Source organism: Pyrus communis, chromosome 9, assembly GCF_041283825.1.
Source record: "Pyrus communis isolate YQ-2024b chromosome 9, ASM4128382v1, whole genome shotgun sequence".
NCBI classification, from domain to species: Eukaryota; Viridiplantae; Streptophyta; class Magnoliopsida; order Rosales; family Rosaceae; genus Pyrus; species Pyrus communis.
Window position 1 is genome coordinate 8515545 of NC_142573.1, and position 9974 is coordinate 8525518.

At 36.7% G+C, this 9974-nt stretch overlaps 1 long non-coding RNA gene and 1 pseudogene across 1 annotated transcript; one reads left to right on the forward strand and one right to left on the reverse strand.

Annotated features, from left to right (window-relative positions):
* The first annotated feature begins 546 nt into the window (after positions 1 to 546).
* On the forward strand, positions 547 to 4980 carry LOC137727772 (uncharacterized). Its single transcript, XR_015966966.1, has 7 exons — positions 547 to 663; positions 769 to 895; positions 1007 to 1067; positions 2027 to 2091; positions 3366 to 3430; positions 4034 to 4098; positions 4793 to 4980. It is a non-coding gene; the product is annotated as an uncharacterized LOC137727772 (long non-coding RNA).
* Positions 4981 to 5694: 714 nt separating this feature from the next.
* Positions 5695 to 8924, reverse strand: LOC137741101 (receptor-like protein 7; annotated as a pseudogene).
* Between the last annotated feature and the right edge of the window lie 1050 nt (positions 8925 to 9974).

Below are 9974 nucleotides of genomic sequence, written 5' to 3' on the forward strand. Positions count from 1 at the left end.
TGAACCTTCGGATCCTTAGGCCACATATCGGTGATGTCTGGCTGATTAACTGGGTTTTTTTTTTTTTTTTTTCCCACACATACGAATGGATACAGAAAACTAATCTTGACGGATCAACAGTCAATTAGCTAATTACTTTAGTCTAAAGAAGGAGGTGAAATTGCACTGTAGAAATGAACAGTGTTTTGGATCACATTTCAGTTTATTTACGAAGCTGCCACTGTCTCTTGATGCCGCGTGTTGATGATCGTGGAAAGGCAGGGTGCGATCGTCACTTTACCATTCTCTTCCTCCCCTCTTTCTCTCTCCCTCATATCCCATTCTCTTCATCATTCTCTTTCTCTCTCCCTCAGTTTCAATCTGCTCACCTAAAATCCCCAGATCGAACATCCTCCATCTCAAATAAAAAAATCTTCCCCCTTTAAAACCTATAGAATCAGCACTCATGGAATAATCATGGATTTTTGTTGAGGTTTGATTTTTTCCTCTTCTGTAATTTGTTTCTGTTAGTTTATTGTTCCTGAATTTTAATTTTTCTATTTTCTGACTTGGAAGAGTAGACCTTCTGGTGATAAAATCATGATGTGACCATCACATCTCACAACGATGAAATCGCACAGGGCTTCGTTGATTTCTGTCAACTCTGACCACGACCAGTGTCGGGTAAGCTATCGACTACCGCCTCTTCATCTTCTTTTTCTTCTTCTGCTTCTCCATGCGCATTCCAGTTTGACTGTTTGTGTTTTGGATGCATCTTGATTTCCTTAGTATGTTTAGACGGTTCGGATGTGCCTAATAAACAAACCTAATTTGCGTCGCGCGTTTAGTCATCACCTTCCTTCGTCTATAACCTCACGCAGAGACAGAGCTCCCCCAAAACCCTAAACACCCAAAGGTAATTTTGTTTAATTTTTCAATTAGTTTTAATTATCTGACGAATCCCTAGCATAAATTCATTCTTTTTCTACTCTAAATGCGTATAATTTTTTGTTTTAATTTTTTGCAGTATTAATCACAAAGCTACAGAGCTGAAATTGCAAACATTATCCATGGCTCGCTTCAAAAATGTAAGCTTGAAATTTTTAGGTTCTGTTTGGTTGTTGAGAAAACTGAATCAAAGAGGGTTTTTTTTGTTTGTTAATTTTCTCGGAAATGTAGTTGATTGTTGTGTTTCTAAAAATTTGAAAACAGAAGAAGAAGGTGTTTGTGAAGTCGGTTTCGACGATCATCACTAGATATCTTAACCGCTTGAATGGCTTCATTTTTCGTATCTTTAACAGGATGAAACCACACTAATCTGGTTTAGGGATTTAGGGTTTTTGAGTTAGTTTTTGTGAAGGTCATTTTTTTATTTTAGGCACACTATAATCGATTACGAGTTTTGGGATCCTAAACACTTTGAAATGGTTTCCAGAAAAGACATCTTTCTAAAGGCGAGTAGTGACACTGTCAATTTCCTCAACCAATCTTCACTGGAATTTTCTCCGTCATCCTATATATTGCAGCATTAACACATTTGATAAGAAATTTTCAGTTTCTGGCCACTTAAGATGGCAGGAAAATGGACACAATAAATTATCCATGGTCTTTATCATAGCTGAGAATTGGAAAGTGCCTGAAATTATTAGTTATTAAACTCTTCCTTTTTGTTTGAAATGCGGGTGGTGTTGGACAAATGGGATAAAAGAAATGGTTGTTGCCTGAAACGTTATCTGAAAATAATGGAAAGAAAATTTTCTGCATCGTTATTCTTTAATTGTATGATAATGTTTTCAATGTTTTAGATTACATTGATATGTATTATTTTAAAGAATATATAAAGATTAGTTTATAGGTGTATGCACTTAATATTGGATATATGGTATTTTTCAGGTTATTTGACATACAATTGCATATAATCTCAATTTTCTCCTGCAGATTTCATCTGAGCTTCGGAATCGTTGAAAAATTTGTCTAAATAATAAATTAATTGAAATGGTTATTAGTAATGAATGAGGTGTTTACTGTGTTTTTTTGGTGTGTACAGAGCCAATGGTATGTTGCTAACGAAGGCAAAAACAAGATGCAGTTTGCTGCATATAGAAAACGGAGGTTAGTTTGATTCCAACTCCTTTTTTTAGTTTATTTGAATAGAAAATTGGTAAGTTCGAGTCCAATTTGATTATTTCTTGCTTTTCTGCTGCCTGTCTGCTCTCCCCCTTTCTTGCTGCCGTCCATTGCTGTAAACAAAAAAAAAAAAAAAAAAAAAAAAACTATTTGCCAAACCCACCAAAGCCACAAGAAAAGACAAGTAGAATTTTATATTCTCTGCCCACTTTTATTCATGATTGCTGTTGGCTTCCATTTTTTAGAAAGGAAAAGTCTCGCTCTTCTTGGACAATACCATCTTTCTCAAAACATGGATTCGGAAAGACATCTGACAGAATTTATTTTGAGTCTAAATTATTAAATTAGGAGAGCTAAGAAGATATTAATAACTCTGATTTTCTCTTTTGGCTACCACCTTGCTCTCCATTTCTCTTTTTCCTCCTGCTCTGCTACTTTTTCAGTGCTACAACCTCTATGCAAAAAACACATTGTATGTGTTTTGCATGTTTTTGTTCATGCTTCTATTCTTTGTTGTCGTTGTGGTGACTCTGAATGGAATTCTCAGTTATCTATTCCTCTACAATACATGATACATCTTATTTTTGTTCATTGACAGATGATGCCACATGCTTGAGATTTTTATGCCATCACTCTGTTGGTTCTTTTGTGATTGTTATTATTTGTTTTAAAATGTGTATGCTGTGTGTGCACAGATTAGAGCAGAGATCCATGATTTAAATTCAAAATAATCCTCACATCAAACTTAGTTAAGTTCAATGTTGTTTTTTGAAACTTTGTATGCTGTTACCAATAACGTTAAGTTTAAATCATTTTATCATAACATTATGTATTTAAATTTAACTAATAATGTTAAGTAATAAAACGACGTAACAAAACAACATTCATTGAGACACGGCAAAAACAAGAATCTTCATTAACGTTATTAATAAACCAATCAATATTTCATAATTTTTTGCATGTAAGTGTACTAATATCGATCCAAAGCCGCATGGCCTACCTGTGTGGTCAAATCTTCTGATATAACAATCACTCGACGTTTTCAATGTACATAGCATTAATCTTTAGTACATTAATTCAAATAAAATTGTGGCTCAAGGGAACAGTTAATGATCCACATGGCATCAAAGTATCTTACTCAATTGTATATTACACATGTGTATTGCATTACGTGTGTGCGAATACCTTTTTTTCACAGTCAATCTATATTAGTTTTGAATTCTGAGTTGATTTAACTAACAGGTTTCTTTTTATTTCAGATTAATTTGGTTCTCGCTAAATGAATCAAAGATCATAAGACTAGAACCAATGGTTTCCAAAAAAGGTTGGTTCTTGAATATTTTCATTTATGCTTTTTCAGTTCTTTGAATGGACTTCCTATAATCCAAAATGAGCTATTGAACAACTCTTTTCCTACATTGTGTTTGCAAATCAATATTTAGGCTAATAATTGAAGGCTGATTCTGTTTTGTTGAAAAATGTAATCTGGATTCTTAAACTGTGGCGGTTAATTTGGTTTTTAGGTGAATTTTTCGGGTGGGGGAGAAGGGGTGGATGGGATCTTTAAATTGTTATTCTCAATTGGTATATAAATATGTGCAAAACATGGATATCATGGAAGAATTCAAATGTTTTTTCTGCATTAGGTTGGAGAGCATGATCATTTTCTGTTTACACATCACAAAGTTTGTTTTGAGTACTTCTCACGCCATTGAGGCACAAATGTTCTTCCTGCATTAGTTAATGTTCTTTATATCAAAATTTAATAAATTCAATTTTCCTTTGTATCCAAATATGTATTAAAGTAATTGTGATTGAAGTTTGTTTATGTCTGCTTTCCAAGATTTATTTTTTGTTTACATGTCGTACTCTGTTTATGAATGGTTTTTGGTTAACTGAAAGAATGCTTTTCATTCTTGGTTTTCAGGACTTTATCTACCATTTACAAGCCAACCCCATAATACCAAAGTACAAGAGAAGCAGAGATTTGAGGTGATTTTTGCTCTAACTTATTTAGATTTTATATTCTGGGTTAATTATCAGCCGGATTCTGTTGCTAGATTTAGAATTATAATTTGGTACCACTGCTGCCACCTGCCGCTTCAGTTCCAAATGCCACAAAATGCTAATTTTAAATTCTAGGTTATGGGTAAGCATTATTATTTGGAGGCACAAATTATTTTCAGCCGCTAAAACAAGTTCTAAATCTTTTTTTGTGTAGTTTACATTAGGCTATCCAAGCCCTATTTTAAATGAATGATTGGTTTGCGTGAAATGAATGAAAAAGAAAGTCAGAATACCCTGTGAGATGACCGATTCCAAAAACCATTTTAATTAAAACGTATCAAAAGTGTTGCACGGAGAGCTAAAAGATTATTTGCATGGAAAACAGATTTCACTTTGTTTTCTTTACTCAAAGTGCTTTTATTTAATCCGGTTCTGTTTCGGTTGCGTAGTTCGTGGTTCGCAGCGATTAAGAATTGTTTCCTAAGAAATCTATTGAGCTAAGTTCTTTTGGTGGGAAATTAGGGTTGCTGATGTTAGCAATGGATTGAGTCTTTCTGTTTGGTATGATTATATCTCTGAACAAGCATTAATAAATAAAACGATTTTGATCAATAATTTTATTCGGTCAAGATTCAAACTCCCATTGTAGAGCAAACTATAACTCAAACTCCCATTGCAGAACAAACTAGAAGTCAAACTCCCATTCCAGATCAAACTATGAGTCACACCCCTATTTCAGAGCAAACTGGGAACGAGGAGAAGCAATAGGGCATGGCTATTTTCGGGCCATCGGTCGTTTTGAGATTCTGGTGTAATTAGGTTTGAACATTCTGCTCCTCTGCTTCTTGATTTATATATATCTCGAATTTCTCTCAATTGCTAATGGATTTATCTTCTTGGGAAATTTCAGAAAGTCGGGTCGTGTGAGGAAGAAGCTGGTTTGTTAAAATTTTTAGGTATATAATTATGTGCCCTGATAGCATATTCAAAGCCTATTTAGTTATATGGGTTTTTTATTTATCTTTCTAAAGCTTTTGTGCCTGGATTTTAAATATGTGATTGATAATTACTTAGCACGATAATTGTCAAGCATTTAATTGTTATTCATGAATACAAAATCTTCATTCACAAATCACAAGTATATGATGAGCTATTTAGAAATTCGGCATTTTCGTCATCCAATTCAATAGCATTGGGAATACTATGCTAGAATTCTATTACAGCTCCAGTTAAGAGATGTGAAGCATGAAGAATATCTCTTTAGGAAGTGTTAGCTAATCCGGTTAATTGGTCAACGAAATTAGCCATTTCTGTCATCTAGATTGGATAAGCTAGGAAGAATGTTAGAATGATTGGTCATATTCGTTAGCCCTACGTTTTTTTATTGCATAATGATGGAATTGACACGTCATTTAGTCATAATAATTGATGTAATAAGTACGTATCAACTGCTGCATTCACTCATCTATCATTCTCTTCATTTAGGTAACATGTATCTTATTCGTGCAGTTCAAGGTGATGCATTCAAGTCCCGCAGCAACGTGCGGGCACATTTTCTAGTGTGTTATATATCAAAAACACGTGTTTTATTATTTTGCCTAAGAATGTATTACAAACGCACGGGTTATTTCGGAGACCCGCGGTAACATGTATTACATCTATGAAGTGGGATATAGGAAGACAAAACAACACCACACTACATAAAGGATAACAAAATGCAACAGACTCAACCCCATAACAACTTAAACAACAACTAAATATGGAGATCAAATTTACAAGGACTAAAAAGCACTTTATCCCCTCCTCCTCCTCGTGCGTCTTGGCTGCCGCCTCCTGCTGAATTTCTCGACAAACCATTCACGCTTCTTGTTTGCCAGTGTATTCCCAGCAACCACCCCAACTATTAGACCACTGACAACTCCTGGCAGAACCACATACCAATGTAGTCCAATTTCGAACCCAGAGTCTTCATCTTGTTCCACGGCTGATGGTGGTGGCGGCGCTTCACATTTCCTTGACAAAGGCTTTCCACACAAACCCGAGTTTCCTTCGTATGAATCGTTTTGGAATGTGTCAAATTGTTTGCCAACTGGTATTGGCCCCCAAAGAAGATTATGGGACACATCCCAATATGCAAGGAAAGTGAGTTGCGCCAGATTACTGGGGATCCTTCCTGAGAGCTGGTTGTGGGAGAGATCTAATGACTCGAGCATATTCAAGTTCCCCAACGATGAGGGGATTTGACCGGTGAGAGCGTTATTCGAAAGGTTAAGCAAAACAAGGCCTCTTAGATTCCCAATAACACCTGGAATCTCTCCGTCAAATTTATTACCTGACAGATCTATCAGTTTGAGAAGATTTGGGGTCATTTCATATTTCAGCACAACACCTTTGCCAAAGATTGTGAGCGAGAATGAAACAGTTAAAAGGGTTAAACTTCCATGTGAGTCAATGGACGAGGAGCTCAGAAAATACATGTCCGTGCTTTTGTCAACGAATTTCATGGAATTCCAGATCTCAAAGTAGTTTGAGGGCAATATACCAGAAAAATCATTGTTAGACAAATCGATTATGCGGATCTTGGGGAACTCATGGGTTGTTGCAGGGTTACCAATGACGCCATGAAATCCATTAGACTGCAAAATGAGAGCCCATAAGACAGGAAGTGCCCCCAACCAAGATGAGAAGATGTCGCTGATGTGATTGTTTGCAATGTTGAGAAACACCAACTGAGTGCAATTGGCAATTGATCTTGGTAGCTTTCCCCCTAACTGGTTATAACTTAAATCAACCGCTGCCAAACTACTATTTACAGTTGAACATAACGAAGGAAGACCACCGTGAAAAGAATTGTTCCTCAGACCCAGTTGTCCAAGATTACTGGAGTTCCCCAAACACTGCGGAAGCTTGCCGCTCAAGTTATTGTTGGACAAATGAAGATCAAGCAGATCATTCAAGTTGCAGAATGACAGTGATACTTCTCCACTATAACAATTGTCTGCAACATCATAAATTATGATGGATTGTGGCGGAATTGGCAGTGATCCTTGTAACTTGTTAAAGTTGAGAAAAAAGAACAACAGATTCTGCCACGGAAAAGTGCCTGGATCTGGCTCAAACCCTGTTAAAAAGTTGTTGGCAAGATTGAGACTCAACATTGTTTCTCTAGTTGCATTCCACAACCACTTCGGTATTTGGCCCCGAATGTTGTTGTTGGAAAGGTAGAGGGTGGTCAACTCGTATTGATCATGTAAAAATCCTGGAAACTCTGTCAAGTTGCACGAATCCAGCTTTAGAATCTGAAGCTTAGGAAAGGCAGCGCTCATATTGGTTTTGAAATTCAGAGATAACTTGTTATATGATAAGAAAAGTTGCTTTAAAGATTTGAGCTTAGAAAGTTGATCAACTTCAACCAATCCACTCAAGTTGTTATGGGAAAGGTCAAGGAATTGAAGATCTCGTAATCAGAAGAACGATTGAGGAATTTCTCCTTGTAATTTGTTATCGCTGAGGTCTAGATGGCTTAGTTGAGACAAGTTCATGAGCCAAGAAGGGATTGGACCAGTCATTTCATTGTGCCCCAAGTTTAGGTATGCGAGTTGGGTCAAGTTAGCTAGAAAAGCTGGGAAGTCTCCCCTTCTAGCATAATAAAGGCCCAAGTGGGAAAGGTTTGTTAGCTTTCCAACCCAAAACCAGGGATAAGAAGGTAATTGACTTGTGGAAAAGTTTTCGTAAGAGTCGTAAAATGCGGAAATGTCAAGGTAACTGAGTTGGGTAAGGTTTTTGAGTGAGGATGGAAGACTAGGATAAAAGGTACAGTGTGAGAGTTCTAGCACATTTAAGGAATGAAGGTTTCCGATAGAAGAGGGCAATTGACCATAGAATTTCGTGACTGAAACAACCAATCTCTTGAACGAATTGGTCTTGTTAAAGTTAGGAAAATAACCGGTTAGGTCATAGTTTTCAAACAGATAAAGAACTTGTAAGCTTGGTAGGTGGAAAACACCAACTGGGAATTCCCCATACAACCCACATTGAGCGAGTCTGAGGGATATGAGAGAAGATGCATTGACCAAAACATCAGGCAGAGTGGAATATATGTCTACCAAATCAAGATGAAGTTGTTCGATGTTCTTGGTCACATTTTGAACTAGGCTTATCAAGTTGGTCTTGGTCAGTTTCAAAATGTTTTTACGGTCGGGAAACTTCTGACTGGTTGACAGATCAAGGGTTGAGAGCTTGGATAGCATTGAAATTTCTGATGGAATTTCGCCAGAAAAAAAAAGACTTTGAAAGGTTGAGATACGTTAGGCTCGCAAGATCATCCCCCATTCTTGATGGTATTTGGGAAAAATTGAAGTTGTTATCTGAGAGGTCAAGACTCTGCAAGTGAACAAGTTGAAAGAGGCTGCTGCTGGAGTTGATAGAACCGTAGAGACAGCTACTTCTTAGGTCAAGGCCAATAACATGGCCAAAGACCTCATCACACTCGACACCATCCCACGAGCAACAGTCACTTGTCTGATTCTGAGCATCTCCTTCTGGTGTCCAAGATGCAACCTTTGGATAAGCAGAAGGAAGTGCAGAAGCTGACTCGTCTATCGTGAAGCTGTCGTTGAATTGCAACAAGGCAGAGCGCTCATCGTCGTGACAAATTGTCTGCGTCTGCACAGAGAGAGAAAATTGAGTAGCAATGATTAATAGCAAAGTAAAACAACGTACAGAAATGAACTTCGATCGGCGCGATTCCATTCCCATGACAACTTATGTTTTCTGATTATGGAAGTGTTTATGGCTTTCGCATAATTACGGATGCAGAAATCAACGTCCTTTTATAGACGCATCTCAAATCATTCAAAATAATCAAAAGAAAAATGTGGATGAGTGATGAGTGGCTATGATAAATCAATCTCAATCACTCCAAGACTTGAAGTTAAGTCGTCTCCCTCCGCAGTAAAATCCAAGTTTTGAGAATTGAACCAGATGATGGGCAACTGATCATTACCACACACATTGCTGTATTCAAAATTATACATCCTGCGTGCTGACAAAATTTAGTTTTCAACATTATCTATTCTAAAGTTGAGGGTAATTATTAAATGCCGGGAAGCATGGGCTGCAGAGACGGAGAGGGAGATAGGCGTGGATTTGGGTTTTAATCTTTTTTTTCCTAATGAATGAAACAGGTTGGATGATATTAGTTAAAACCTCAGTGATTATGAGGATGATTTGAAACAGGTTGGATGATGCATACGTTTCTTGGTTAACCTAATTTTGATTTATTTCAAATGGGGGGTGGGTTTGGGTTTTAATCCCTTTTTCTAATGAAGGAATAGATGAAGAATTTGACCAAGGAAGAATTCGTGCACATACTACGTCGGCAGAGCACTGGCTTCTTTGCGGGCCAGCTCCAGATATGCAGGGGTTACACTGCACAAATGTGGTAGATCGGAAGCTCGAATGGGTAGTTCCTCTGAAAAATAAAATAAGTGAGGGATCATTTTTATGGAGTTTTCAATTTTGTACTGTATGGTTTGGGTCTAGACCACATAAGCACACTGGCTGTTGGTTTGGACTTTGAACTAAGAATTGATGCAATTTTGGATTCTTAATTTCTTATGAATAACCCAATAGAATTAATACTGAAAATTTACCAATGGATAACACTTCAAAGTTGATTGTATAATATAGTTGTCCTTACTCTATAATAATTTTGAGTTTTCGTATAAAGTTTGTTACTTTGAAGTATACTTATATAGTACTTTCTCTTATATATGATTCGTATAATCAAGTTTTTTGCACGTGCAAGAATCTGATTGTCTTCAACATGTGAAAATGACTGTAAGAGTGCATTACTCTTT